Genomic DNA, 15,216 nt, shown 5'->3' on the forward strand with positions numbered 1-15,216 from the left:
TACCATACCATATATATTATAAAAACCCGTAAATCTATATTTGCATGCATAAGAATATTTTTTTGGCTATTCATTAAAGTGAAAATACAACTTATGTTTAATTACTCTCCCTGAGAATTTTGGACTTCCTGGTCCGTACATGTCTTTTACTGGCCCTTTGATATTACCACACGAGTTCTTGGAATTTGTTTGAGAGCAAGTATCCGTGATCTGTACCCCAAAGAAAGGAAATAGAAAATTCCAGAACAAACATTCACCAAGTTTGAGTGAGTGGAGGTCGGATATCGGGTTTGGTATTTGGTTTTCAGTTTTCAGTTTTCAGTTTTGAGCCCCCTGGCACGTACTGCCCTTTGAATCTCCCATCCGATGCTGTATGCCCCGATGCAGCTGAATCCAGTTTGCCCAGCTATATAGCCATTGAGGCAAGTGAGTCAAAAAGCGTCGAACGAAATCTCATGATAGATTCGTTTTATTTGTTGCTGATTTCGTTCCACGTTCTCTGGCAATGGTGCTTCGCATTGGAATCGGGGAGCGGGGAAAGTCTGGTGCCATGCGTCTCGCTCAGATCCCCATTAACTCTATATAGTACCATCACCATCGCCGGAATTTGGTTTTCGTGCTGTCTGTAACACTTTCTAATGCTGATAATGACTTTGGGAGCGTTTTGTGACTTGCACGGAGCACATTGTGTTCACTTTTATCAAGCAACTTTAACTTAAACTAAGTCAAATTGAAACCACATAATATTTAGTCTCATTTTGACAAAAAAAATTTTCAAATATGAACATCTTGAGTTATATGCTTGATTAAAAACAGAGAAAGCTGTTTTTATGGAAGTTATCGGACCTGTGTTTTTATCTTTCTTTTAAAACAAAGTTATGTTTTCAAATATTCAAATTTGAGTGAAACTATTTTTCTCAGTGCTCGGATGTCAACCATTTTCAAGCGACAGCATGTTTTGCCACCCTTCCAACTCTATTTTTTGGACAGTCGGTTAAATGCAATTAACTTTCATGCGGGGCTTAAATTTGAATCTAGAATTAGTTTTTTTATGGTTTTTGCTTTTGGTTTTTAATTTTAAGCCAACGATTGATGGTCTCCGGAAGTGCTAGCTTTGCCAGTTTGAACAGATAGGGTTACCAAGTTACATCATTGTCGGCATTATCATCACCACAGTTCTTACCACCTAGAATCACATGGCATTCATTTCTACAAATTCTAATCGTGATCTCTTCTCGCTTGGCAAATGTTTAATTGCAAAAGTGATAAGACACAGTATGACCTTTCTTATTTGAATACATTGATTTTTAAAAACTATAGTTTATTCTATATAGTTTAAATATTATTTGAATATTTGCGGTTATTTTAACACGTTGTCCCAATTTAAAATATTATACATTTTTTTTTGGATTGTATACTATGCATATTGTATATCAGTATAAACTAATTAATGTAATAAGTAACGGCTTATTAAGTTAAATTCATATTGGTCTCAAAGAAACGCCCTTTTCTATTCCTATTGAGAACTAATCCTTTTAAGACAATAAATGACTTCCTAAAAAGTCAAGAACTAAATAGCACATGATGTGGTCAGCAATGGATGCCAAAGGGCAGCATGGCTAGTTTTCCCACATCCTTAAAAGCCAGAAGGTCAACATCAGGCATGAACCTGGGATATCCCCGTGGCTAAGCCCATTAGTATCAGGAATCCCGAAACCCGGCGGATATTGCAAGAGGAGAAGCAGAAACAGGAAAGATAATGTGTGTTTCGGGACTGAAATCAACATTTAATAAGTCAGTAAACAATTTCGATGCTTTTAATTTTAATTGATTGCGTTAAATAAACAAGTTTCTACAACAAAAAGTATATAAAACAAAAAAAAAACGTTCAAATTATACAACACATATAATCCACTTACTTTTGCTGTTTTATATCCCAAAACCAAAATGTGGAAGAAGACTTGCCAGCTTTTGGTTTTTGATGCTTCTTTCTTTATCTTTAACCCGATTCTCGATGTTGTTTTTGGTTTTTGGGTTAATACCAAATTACTGTAAAAATAAATTAACATACAAATAAATATAAAGAACTAAAAATCGATTCGTTTTGAAATTTTGTTTCCTTTTAGTTTATTTTGTGGTTTTCAGAATTTTGGTTGATTAGCATATCTGGTTTTATCCATAAATCTGTCTAATTTTTGTAATTGCATACATTTATTCCGTCGCTAGTTGACTTTCATTTTTTGCCACACTATCGCGTTTTATTGCTGCGTTTATTATTGTTTTTGTCATTACCACAACACACACTGTTCTTTTTTATTTTAACATGCGTTTTAACTTTTTTTCTTTTACTGTCACATGTATTCATTCATTCACAAAGACACCCTTTTGCACACAAAAAAAAACATGACATAAAAAAGCGATTAAAAATGTTTGTATTGCAGTAAACTGTTAAAAAGGCAAACAGAAAACAATCAGAAGCCACTTTAGATCCGAGGGTGCTAAAAATACTATTAAACAACAATTTTTTATTAAATATTAGGAAGAAATATATATTTCCCTTATTTACACTAATAATCATCCTTATTAATGACAAGCTTTTTTGTTTTGTTTTTTTACTGCAATATTTTTTATTGTAATAATTTAAATCTTTTTATAATGAGTTTATGTAATTTAAAATAAAGTATGGAAATGTTTTTCAACTAATCACCAAAATATATAACACATTTAAATTGTTCTTATGTGAATTAAAGACATTTGCAATGACACAATCAAAGGGATCTTAGTTTTTTAGTGCTTATAGGCGAATGTATGTATGTATACACAGCACATGTGTATATTTTTAAGATTATAAATTATCGGACGTCTGTTGCTGTAAAGTCAACAACAATAGCAACTAAAACTGTTTCACAATATAGTAGTTTATAGATATATATGTACACATGTATAGACTACAAATACGCGCTTTAGTAGTATATTTTGTATTTTGTTTTTTATAATATGTTTCAGTCTCCTTTTTGCTGTTTCCTTTCACTGATATGCATTCTGGTGTTTTGCTATCGTTTTTGTTTTATGTTTTAGGTTCCATATTAAAATCGGGTCAAATTTATGAAACAAAAGTGAACACGGAAAAAAAAAAAAAAAAATATTTTAATCGTAATGCACAGACAAAAAGCTTTATTATTTTTTCAAATGAGACACATTTTTACACAGAAATGGAGAATACATATATTTAAACTGTATATATTCTGTTATTTATTAACTTTTACTTAAAGTTAAATGCGCACGTTCTGGCCGATTGCACATGTCTTTTAAACTTTTGATTTATGTTACAAATTGAAGCGAAATAGAACCGAATTGTTATTTTTGTTGTTGTCGAGTTCTTTTCACAGAGATTGAAAGGGAAGAAGAAGAGCTCACGGACCGTTACCGTTCACAGTTGTTTTCGGAATGAGAAGCGGGTTCAAAACGTTGCGCGGGCGTCGACGGCAGCGTCGCAGTCACCGCAAGAGAAAGAGAGCGCGCCAGAGAGGATCGTCTGCGATCATATATGTATACGGCATACGTACAGTGGCTTTTGGCTTATTTTAACCGCGAACTTTCATAACTTTAACAGCCTACGCAAACAAAGTCAAACTAAACAGGTTATAAAAACCATTTAACCGCAAGACACTTCTATTATTTTAAATTGTGTTATTTTATTATCTTATTTATATCATGCATTTCTAAATATTTTTAATTTCTTTTGAAATTTACCTACTTTGTGAAAAAAATGTTAATTTTACTATCAATAAACAAATACTTATATGTCAAAATTTGAATCCACAGAAATTAAAGTTTTTGATTAAACCATGAGCATTCCTGGAAACATTTCACTGCGTTAAGAACAATGTTTTTTGGTTTTTGATGTTCTGAATTGTTAGTGGACTGTGCCCCACTGTACATAAATACCCGATCCGGGCTTGCCGGCAAAGAAAAGCGAAAGACCGAGCTTAGCTTTTAGTGGCTCTTAAGTTGGAGCTGCACTGAGGAAGTTGTTTGTTATTTCATTCGTTTGTTGAATATCTCTTTGTCCCTTAAGATAACCCAGCCTTAACAAAAGTAGATATTAAAACTATAGTTATTCCAACTTATGTACATAGATTAAACATATTCCCTTGCATATAAACCTGTAATATCTATAACATGCAAATCTTAATACATTCATAAATATGTACATACTATATGTATGCATGTTTGAGCATTTTTCAGAACACGATTATTTATTTCGGTTGATCCTATACTTACTATAACAACTAAACGTTATAAGTTGTATAACGTTTTTTTTCAGGTACAGAGTATGAATGTACATATGCATATATACATTCGTATGGCGAATTTTATATCAGTGTACGATTTAGTCTTCCGATTGGTATACAATTGGTATATAAAATATGTACGGACATATTTATTAATAAATAACTTATGTTTGAACGGAATTCTTAAAGATATAAGACAAGTTAAGAAAAAACAGACCATTCCTACTTTGTTCCTACATTCTTGACTGTATAGCATAATATATAACCATTTCAATGGTATTCAAGTATTGTAAAAAAATTTACATAAATATATATCGTGAGTCACAATTGTCTCGTCAACTATATATAACATTCCGGTCCAATTTATAATACTCTGTTCAAGGATAAACATAATAGGGATTGCTTATTATAAAAAGAATCTTTCATTTTTCCGAGTGTAATAAAAAACAGGAAAGGAATAAAGCTTCGGCAGACAGAAGCTGGTATTCCCCTGCAGTCAAAACATAAATCTACAAAACTACTGATTTGGTAAACATCATTTGTAACAAGAATTTTTCTATTGTCCCAAGACTTACAGCTTCACCTATATACTAGTATGTATGCATGTACCTGGTATAATTTATTGTATATTACGACTAGAAATGTTAAAAATAAAGTCATCATTTTTTCCAAAAGGGTTAAGATATATGTAGGCTGCCCTTACAATAGCTAACTTTGAGTTAGGTTTAAGTCTTAGAACTAAGAAAGAAATATGTTTGGAGACAGTTAGAAAGACATCTACCTAAACCGATTCCTATAGTGATGCTGATCAACAGTGAATACATACTACATATACATATGTACGTATGTATACTCTATGGGGTCGGAAGTGTCTCTACGGCAGTGCAATCTTCTTACTGAAACTATTATACCTTCTGCAAGAGTATAAAAACAAAAGAGCGCACTGCTCTCTTCTGACCGCCTGCAAAGGATGATTAATGACACGATGGCAAATGCATTTGTCTTCTTTTTTTATTTTTTCTGAGTGCAGCTAATTGTTCAATTTACATACATACATATACACTTCGCTGCTTCCTGGTAATTTTCCACTGACAGTTTTCGACGGTCTAAGTAAAATCTATTTCCAATTTTATCCGAGGTCAAGAAAACGCTAGCGAAAAGAAAGTATGGAAAATCAAGCACTTTGCCCTGGATGGTACAATAAATCTCCGATAACAACAATCTGGGATAAATGTCCTTCGATATAAATCCATTCTGGGAGCTGTTTGTTATTATTATCATCATCATCAGGGATTGCACCGCACTTGGTCCTTCTTTTAATTAGCCGCCACTTGAGACGCTGCCGCTGTTTAGGCCAACATAATGACCAATTAGGGCTACTTGCCCAAAATACACCGTTCAACCGTTTCATTTCTTTCGGGTAGTATTGTTCAACTTTTAAAAATCTAAAGTCTAATTTAAAAAAAAAATTACTTAAAAAAAGAGGGTAAGCATTACTTATGTATCTATATATATGTAATACATATATTGTTTTCCATTCGTTTTTTATTTGGATGTAGTTTTAAAACAGGGTGTAGCTTAAGTAATAAACAAAAATATATTAAAATTAGTATTAATTATGAGTATATAATAATAGTTGAGACAATTACACTTTATTTTAGTTTTGGCTTCGGATCAGTCTTTCTCATCTCTCTTTTTGTCTCTTTCCCTTTACTGTTGACTTTTTGATGGTCAGTGTTTTTCTGGTCTTCAGGCCTTTCGCCCAAAAAAAAGTAAAAATAAACAAAAAGTTTAACAAATAAAAAACCCAATACCATATCATCAGTTGTTTTTTTTTTTTTTTTTTTTTTTTGGTGTTTTACCTTCTTCTTCTTTAGCAGATGCTGCGTTTTGGGGCTTTAAGTGAAATCAATTAAAACATTTTGTTGTTTTTCGACTGCTTGCTCTCTGACAAGGCTTCTTCTTTTTCTTCTTTAGTCCCCCTTTTTTTCAAGTGGCATTTGGAATTTTCAATGGAAATTAATTTCTTTTTTCATTTTTTTTTACCGTGCTAATCGTTTTTACTTTTATTATACCCTTGCAAAAGGTAGTACAGCACTACCTTCTAGATATGTATGTCAGACTGTTTAGTGTGATAATTTAAAGCAACTTCGCTGAAATTAAAGCAAAAGTTGTTATTTCGAAACATATATAATATGTCAGACTGTTTAGTGTGATAATTTTAAGCAACGTCGCTGAAATTAAAGCAAAAGTTGTTATTTCGAAACATACTCTATAATTTGGTATACTGATTAGAAAATTAAAAATATTACGTTTATATTTTATATTATATTTGCAAAATTCTTCTTACTCCCTTTTGAAAGTCTCCTGATCGGTTTCTTAATACTTTATTAATTGCATTACACCACAAACAATTTTTATTTTATAAAAAAAAAATTGTTTTTATTCCTACTGATTTTTTGTGAGTATTTGCCAGTTGCCACAAGTTTTGCACTCATTAAGAAATTATCTTAGATCAAATGTAATAAGAAATGGAGATGGACACTTCACATAGCACCGTTATATTTCATTTTAAAAACAAAGTATACTCTTTATTGGTCCAAATGTTTAAAAATATGTTTAAACAAAATAGTCGATTTGTATGAAATATAACACTCTTTACTGTTAAAGTATAAAAGCTTTGACTTGCCAAATTCAGCTTTCTACCCTGTAATTTTTATTGTTAATAGAGCATAAAAAAGAAAATAAACAGCCGACAATCGGCAAGATAAATCCTTATTTTTTTCATATGTACATATTTATGTTCGAATAGGCGCCCGATGACTACTTAATGCCATCAAAGTTCAAAGTGCGCGCACACAATCACAAAAAAAAGAGAACGAAGGAACACACCCTTGGTTCATTTTCCTATTTTTCCAGACATTTTCCCCCCCACTTCCCCCTACAAGAGTTTGGAATAAATGTCGATTCTGATTTCGATTCGACATTGACATTCAAATCTAAACATAAATAATAACAATGATAAACATATCAACACGCCAGCCAAGAAAAGAAACACAGAAAGGGGGATAAGCCGCATATGAATGCCAAAGATACCGAAAGACCCAAAACAAATTTTTTAAAAGGCAAAAAAGAAAATATATCGATGCCGGGCACCGAGAAGACATGAATCAAGTTTAAAGCGGAAAATCCCGAAAAGGGCAGCCAACATTTTGGGAATTCATTTGCTTTTAGGCCTCGGAAAAAAAGCATCAACATGCTCCTATGGCGAGAGATAGCCAAACAGGGAGTGAGCGATAGGAAAAGCGACTCGGAAAACGAGAGGGTCCACAGGAAAAAATGAAGACATGGCTGCAAAAAAGGGATCCCATGGTCAGGACAACATGCGAAGTGGATGGTAATTTGCAAGTTTGCCAAAGCATAAGCCATCTGCAAATCCCTTTCTTCTCCCATTGTGTTTTTCCGCACAAACTAAATGAAAGTTCAATGCAGGCCAATTCCATTAAGCACGGTTTACGAAAACTTAAAGGTTTTTGTTTAATTAACATTTAATGAGAAAAGAGAAACACAAAGATATCTATTAACATAAACATTAACAGATGTCACAAAAAAATTACAAAGTCTTTAACTTTTATATTTATTTATTTTTTGACTAACTAACATTTTTAAGCATAAACAAAAACAGAAGATGTGAAAAATGAAATTACAAACTTTTCAACGGCTATTTATTTATTAAGTACACAGCGAGTACTTTTAAATGCATTATTTAAATGTCGTCTATTAAAAGCCTTAATTCACCATAAAACCGAACAAGGTAACCAAATCAAGTTTTCCTGCTTATTTAATTTGTTGTAAATAAAAAGAAATGTGTCATTCGCATTGCGAATTTAATGCAATTAGAAATCCACAGTATTGATGGTACGCAATTTTAAATTGAATAAGGAGTTTCTAAAAGTCGGGGGAGTGGTTTTCATTTTTATCAAACCGTGTTACGACTAAAACCAAGAACATATAATTAATATCGTTATTTTCGAAATCTTGCTACACTCTGTGCCCCTCCAAATTGTACTTTTATCATCCGCGGACAATGCTCTTGGTCTTGAAAATCAGGTGTCCCCCTGGAGCTGCCACTTCTTCGAGTTGACCAAAGACGACGACAGCCAGTGAAATATTTCCCTAAAAGAAAACACACAAAATCGGGAACATATCTTTGGCGAGCAGTCGGCAATGTTCGGACTCTGATAAGGCGGACACGGCTTACCGGGAACCCGAAACCAAAGACCCAAAAAACCGACAACACAGAACTCCAGCTCCAACTCCAACTCCAACCCCCGAGGCTCCAATCCCATACCCAAACCCAAATGCCCGCTCCAGAAACTCGCGACATTCAGACTTGGCAATGAGTCATCAGAAACCTCGAAGAGCATTGTTGCATTGACCTTCCTGGAAGGGAAAACAAGGGAAAACATCTCACTCCAGAAAACCCGAAGACATCGCACATCTGGGGCTCATTAATAAGTCGCCACTTAAAATTCTTCCGACGCCGTGTTATTAAACATTTGGTTAGTTTCACCCGCGAGTATCGACGTCCAACATCATCTCTTCTCCATCACTAAAAGTCTACTTATGTTTTTATTCTTGGCAATATTCGGAGGCTTTCAAGTGCTCCTGAAGCGGGTGTGCTGAATCCACCAGAAGTTTTGGCTCCCCGGTTTCAGTTTGGGCTGCAAGTTGCATCATCTTTTCAAAATTAAAACAGCCTGTTCAATTTTGAAGTCATTAAAGGTTTCCAAAGTTTTTTTTTATGGCGCTTATTAACTGCATTTTTTATAGAGTGGCCTATGGGCTTTGCACATGGATTTCGATACCCTTAAAGTCAGAAACATTTCCAAATATTTCAAAAACATTTCATACTTGCAGTAAATGATCAATCAATCAAGAAGTTATATCAACACTACTAGTTAGATGCTCTGAACCGAGAACGGAAAGTCCAGTAAGTTCACAGGTTTTTCTTTTCTGTCCTTAAAGACGATCATACTTTGTGCCATACAAATGCCACTTTACGAGTGGAAATGACTTAATTACAAGCAGAACTCCTGCTGTAAACTAATTACAATCAATTCTAATCGCCTTTAAATTGCTGTAAGAGCCCAGCCCCTCGACCAGGCCTTCATTTTCTGGGCCGCACTTTAAAAGGTGTTGTTTGCTGTTGAGTGTCTGGGCTTCCGCCTTGCGAAGCTACTTACAACCGACGAAGACCAAACAAACAATTTTCCTCTGTTGGCCATGTTTCACCCTCCGTTTCCCCGCCTTCCCCGCCTTCCCCGCTCGCTCGTTGACCATTTCTAGTTGGCCATTTAGTATGTGCATGTAATTCCCATTATAATACCCTCACTTTGAGTGTTGGTTGATCGGATTTTGAAAGGGAGAGGCGGATATACATAGGTGTAATACAAAATACCACTAAGAGTTCTATAATTCATTTTTAATACATTCTCGATGCTTCTATTTGGTATACGCAAAAAAAAACATTTGTCTTGTCATACAAAACATCTCATTTATTTAAAAGCTTCAAGCTGGTAAACAAATATGTACTTTATACACGTAAAAAGCTAACAAAAACCGTAAAAGAAAACATTGTCACTTTTTTACATTCATTTATATTACAAATATTTAAAATAAAAAAGGATATTCAGGCGGCGTCTGGTGCCGACTTTGTTTTCTCTTTTCACATAACGCCATGTTTATAGGCCTTCGGCGTTTTCCGCTTGATTCTATTTTCAAACTAAATCATCTAAGCTGAACTAAAGCGAGCTGCTGGCTAATTATGGTATCAGACTAAAAAAATGGAAACCGTTGAAGTGGCGCTTTTTGATGGAGACCCAACTGCAGTTGGAATCAATATGGGAATAGGAATCGGAATCGGAATAGGAATAGGAATAGGCTGTAAGCTTTGAACAATCTACTTTAGGAGCATCTTCGGAAGCTCTGCTTCTGTGACCCCTGCGCTTGTCAAATTGACACTTTTCGAGAGTTCGGTTTGGCTTAAAAGCCACAAAAACCACCAGATTGTTTGTCTTAACATCGGTGGTCCATCCGTCCCCCATCCGAAAATGCCGAGGCTGTCAATCACGGCTGATGCGATGGCTCCTCCATGATATTCCCTCGTTTGAACTTCATTTGACGTGGTATTTTCCCGCATTTTCCCCGGCAGCTAGGCATTTTCCAGGGTGGCCAATTACCCCTCCTCCGTCGGCGTCGCCAAAAAAAGATGCGCTGGGCAAAAAGAACGGAGCGACAGAAGTCGGCTGTTTGATGAATGGCCTGTCAGTCGTAGTTAAGGAGAACATACATGTGTATGTTTCGCAAACCGTAAAATTGGAAAGAGCCCGAAACCAGGATGTTCGGGCAGTGAAGAGGGGTTATCTTAGCAGGCACTGATAACTAATGTCGTGGTTTTAAAATAGCTATCACTTCATTTCCTCAAAACTTACCCTCTTACCCATTAATTATGAATAGGTCCTAGCAATCATTGCTAATTCGAAATAAAAAAAGACAGCGAGGAGAAGTGAATTTATCTACCTAAGGAATTTCTTACCAATCAGCATTAATCTGATGGCTTTCAATCCAACTACCAAATGGTCCGCACTCCTGTGTAGCTCCCTTCAATAGCTTGCATTACTTGATGTACTAAATTATTAATATTATTAATAATCCCCAAATCGATGTTTCATAATCGGCTTGTCCGGGTCTTTGCTGCGATGGCTTTCCTCTGCTGATGAGCTAATTAATTTAATGTTTTTACTGTTACCAGCCCCTTTTTTAGCCCGTTCCCCCGATTTTAACATGTCTTCGAAATGTTGCTCGAAATTAAACCAGAACCCGTCTTTGGTCTCCGCCGTCTCATTTGATTCCCCCTCTGTCGCCAAGTGCTCCTCCTGCCTCCTTTCCTGCCGAGCTTCGTCTGTTATGTAATAGCATGTTAGGTGTATAACTTTTATTATTATGATTATACTTTTGCCCCAGCTCCGAGCTCCGAGCTCCGACTACGATGGCCGGTGTTGCTGTTGTTGCTGCTGGTCTTTTAGGTCTTGCTGGTCTTGTTGGCCTGGCTGTCACTATATGTTCTTGTTTGGGAGCTGGTCTGGCTCCAAAGAGATACGAGAAAGTCACGTGAGTCATTAAAATGAAATAGCAGTCAAGTCAAAGTAGAAGCTTAGCGAAGAGCGACTGGGAGGGCATGATGTTGCTGCTGGGCTTGTTGCTGTTGCTGTTGCTGTTGCTGTTGCTGTTGCTGTTGCTGCTGTTGGTGTTGCTGCTGCACTGGAACAGGAAGCGAACTCGGCCAAAGCAAAAGGCAATCACACAGCTTTCGTGCAGGAAAAACAATAATTAAAGGGTCTAATTGGACTTATTTAATAAGAGGGAACTGTTTATTGACTCCACTCCTCCAGACTACAAAAACAAAAAGTTGGGAAAGTTGTTTCTTACTGTTTTTTGATGGAATTAGGAATTAGGCAAATAGTTATTAAGTATCTCACCAATTAGCAGTGGTATATTTTAATTCAAATATAAAAATAACAAACAATTTCTCTCTTAACACTAAGAATATAGAAAATAGGTTCAACAGACACAACATGGGTTTTTGACAGGCTTTCACTTTCGAGCAATCTTCTGGTTTTTTCTGACTTGGTACAAAAATAATATAATGAAACAAGGCATTAATACTTTTTAATAAAAAGTATAATGGTGTTATCATCCGAATGCTGAATTGTAGTAACAAAACTAAACTGAAAATGAACTTTGGAAAATTAGCCAATCTACCTTCCACCAGATGGCGTATTCCAACCAATTGGCAAAATAGTAAATTCGCAATCATTGAATTTTGAAAATTTTGACAGCATACTTAAAGGCACATCTATTTAGAAAAAGGGCGGACCTTTTTTCTTGTCTTGCATTAATTTTATTATCAAGAGTTTTTATAAATCCAATTGCTATAATTTTAATGTTTGATTCACCAATAAAAGTAAAAAATCAACTTTGCAATCCCAACTGAATTAAAACTAGATTTCAGTCACGATTTTCTAAGATAACCATTTTTATACCCTTGCAGAGCAAAAGGGAAGTTTGCAACGCAGTGAAGGGGACACCTTAGACCCCATAAAGTATATATATTCTTGATCAGCATCACCATCTGAATCGAAATATGTATGTACGTCTGTCCGTCTGTCCATCTGTCCGTAGTCCGTCTCTCCTCCTGTCGGTTTCTATGTAAACTAGTCTCTCAGCTTTGAAGCTATCTTGCTGAAACTTTCCCAAAAGTTGTGTAGTAATTGCACGCAGTATATAAGTCGGAACGAGCCGGATCGGCCGACTATATCGGATAGCTCCCATACGAGAGAATGGAATAAAAAATTCTCAGACCGTTGTTTTTGATCAGATCGACTTGATTTCTTCAAGATGGCGTTTTCAAACTGTTATTGAATTTCGGATTAAATTTTATCAAAATCGGATAACTCTATCATATAGCTGCCATAGGAGCGATCGAAAAATATATATTGAATTAATGGAAATAAATTGATAACATCGTTGTTTTTTATCCGACGAGCATGATTTTTTAAATATCAAGTTTTTTAACAACCCTAATATTGAGAAAAAAGTTTCATAAAAATCGGACAGCTATATATTATAGCTACCATAGGAAAGATCGAAAAATATATATAGAAATAACGGAAATATAATGAAAACATCGTTGCATGATTTTTGGAATATAAAGTTTTCTAACAACTTTTAAATTACGAATTAAATTTGATCAAAATCGAACAACTATATCATATAGCTCCCATATGATCTATAGTCGAAAATATGGAAAATGAATAGAAAAATCGTCTAAGCTTCGATGTTGTTTAGTCTTTATGCATTTTGTTCGACACATTTCATTTGACTGCAAGGGTATATAAGCTTCGGCTTGCCGAAGCTAACTTCCTTTCTTGTTTAGAGTATTTTAGAAAAAGATTGGATGGTTAAATAACGTCTATGCGTCGAAATAAGTATTCTCCCATAATTAAGTTTTTCGATTTTCGAGTTGCTCATTCCTTTCCTGATTTTTGTATAGCAGGTTCTTATAGATATATTACATATTTAATTGTTCCAGACCATAAACACGAGCTGCATCTCAATGCGTGTTTGGTTTACAACACCGTAGTTATGACAATTTCTCAATCAATTTTATTGAAATATTTTGCATGGTTCCCATGGTTATGTGGTAAACAATTGACATATCAGAGTTTTTATGGTTATTGTTGCTAGATAGCGTTGACATATATTTTGTCGATCTTTGATATAGATAGTCATAGTCATAGACATAGCTCAAGAAATGACAAACTTGCATGTCTATATCGACTCACTTAAAGAGGCCTTCCGAGAAAAGGTATAGCTTTTCTCTCGGTAGTATCGCCTTTAATGCGATACAAACATTCGCCTGATAAAAAGCAAGGCCTACCTGTCGTTTCTATTTAAAAAATCCATTCAGCAATGTTTTTTTAAATACCTGGTCATCCTGTGGCTCCAATCCGCATCCTGCGTGTCCCTCTGCTTACTGGGATTCCACTGAACTGGCTTTTAATTGTTTTCGCAGGCCACGTTTTGCATTCATTTATCCATATTGGGATTTATTGATTTGGCCGCGTTAAATAAATTGCCACTGCATATTTGATTTCAGCGCCTTGCCGCGGCCATAATTTCGATTTCGTTTGTCAATTGCGGATGCAATTGCATTACCGGCTTTTGTTTTTACTCAATTAACTTTTAATTATCCGCAAATGCGAGTCAAGCCTGAGAGACTTGCTGACTGGCTGACTGACTGACTGACTGACTGGCTGACTGACTGACCGACACAGAAGCGGAGTGACTTGCCATCCGACCGGGAGAAAACTTGGGAAGCCCAACTCAAATAAATACACGAAACCCGCCCGGATAATGAAAAAATAAAGTAGACACGCCGTAGCGAAACTTTAGTTGTCATGGCCACTAATTGAAATCCCGCGGGCCAAGGGATGAACATCGAAGAGGTCGCCGGCGGAGCTTCAAGTCCCCGCGGGACATCCGTGGCTGAAAGCGACAGGAAAGCGGTTGCCCGAGGGCTGGGAAATGCAGGTGTTGCAACAGGTGGAGAGGAGGAGAGGAAAAGGGGGTGGTGCTCGTGGTTGAAAAGGGTGAAGGGTTCACCAGTCGAGGGTTTAAAGTGGAGTAAATACTGCTCGTGTATGTTGGAATACCTTAAAAACAATATGACACATTTACAGCGGGCGAAGCTTGATCCGAGGTTGAAACCAACATATGTTCTATAGCCTAGAATTAATTTGGTGGAAATTAAATTGGAAAGAAAATTGAGATGTAGGAAATGATAAATGTTATATGTTAGTTTTAGGAAGGTTCTGTGAGCTTAAATCAATGTGAAGTTTGCTCTCCTTGTTCTGCAAAGAAATCTACACACTTTCACCATTGCAAATTATATTATAATTTCAGTCAGAATTGGAGTACAGAAACTTCTTCGAAACATTCAAGTATAGTTATAGACATCTTCTTTCAGTTTCTGGGAACATATTCTATGGGAGGGTTTAAAAGTGGTAGTAATATTTTGACGCTCCAATAATTTAGCTCATCTAGTTTCCAAAATCTCTATTCTTATAGTTTTTTTTAACAAAGAAAATGCAAATACTGCACAAGAAAGTATAGTATAAAAAGTAACAAGTAAGTACAATGGGGAATAAAAGGAAAACTAACAATTCTCCTATGCAGCTTACTAAATAACTTACAATTTAAGTACTGGAACAAACATAGCTTCAATTCTTGCTACAAAGATATCCAAAAGATACTTCAGTTTTAACTGCAAGGGTATTTTCAAAAGCCTTTGGCTCTT

The 15,216-nt window shown here is 35.4% G+C and overlaps 2 protein-coding genes across 3 annotated transcripts in view; one reads left to right on the forward strand and one right to left on the reverse strand.

Moving 5' to 3' along the window:
* Nucleotides 1–3,439, reverse strand: part of LOC108102143 (protein folded gastrulation) — a 30,538-nt gene extending 27,099 nt beyond the window's left edge. The window contains exons 1-2 of one of the 2 annotated variants that reach the window (XM_043207330.1): nt 3,422–3,439; nt 1,920–2,049 (exon numbers count right to left, since the gene is read on the reverse strand). The gene's annotated coding sequence lies outside the window, so the exon portion shown is untranslated. Of the gene's footprint in view, nt 1–1,919; nt 2,050–3,350; nt 3,376–3,421 lie in introns of those variants that run through there. The other variant, XM_017206815.2, reaches the window with a different exon arrangement.
* LOC108102144 (chaoptin) overlaps nt 1–15,216 on the forward strand; it is a 210,258-nt gene that overhangs the window by 173,170 nt on the left and 21,872 nt on the right. The gene's annotated exons all lie outside the window — the stretch shown is intronic.

The sequence above is a fragment of the Drosophila ficusphila genome, unplaced genomic scaffold, assembly GCF_018152265.1.
Source record: "Drosophila ficusphila isolate 14025-0441.05 unplaced genomic scaffold, ASM1815226v1 contig_197, whole genome shotgun sequence".
Lineage (NCBI taxonomy): Eukaryota > Metazoa > Arthropoda > Insecta > Diptera > Drosophilidae > Drosophila > Drosophila ficusphila.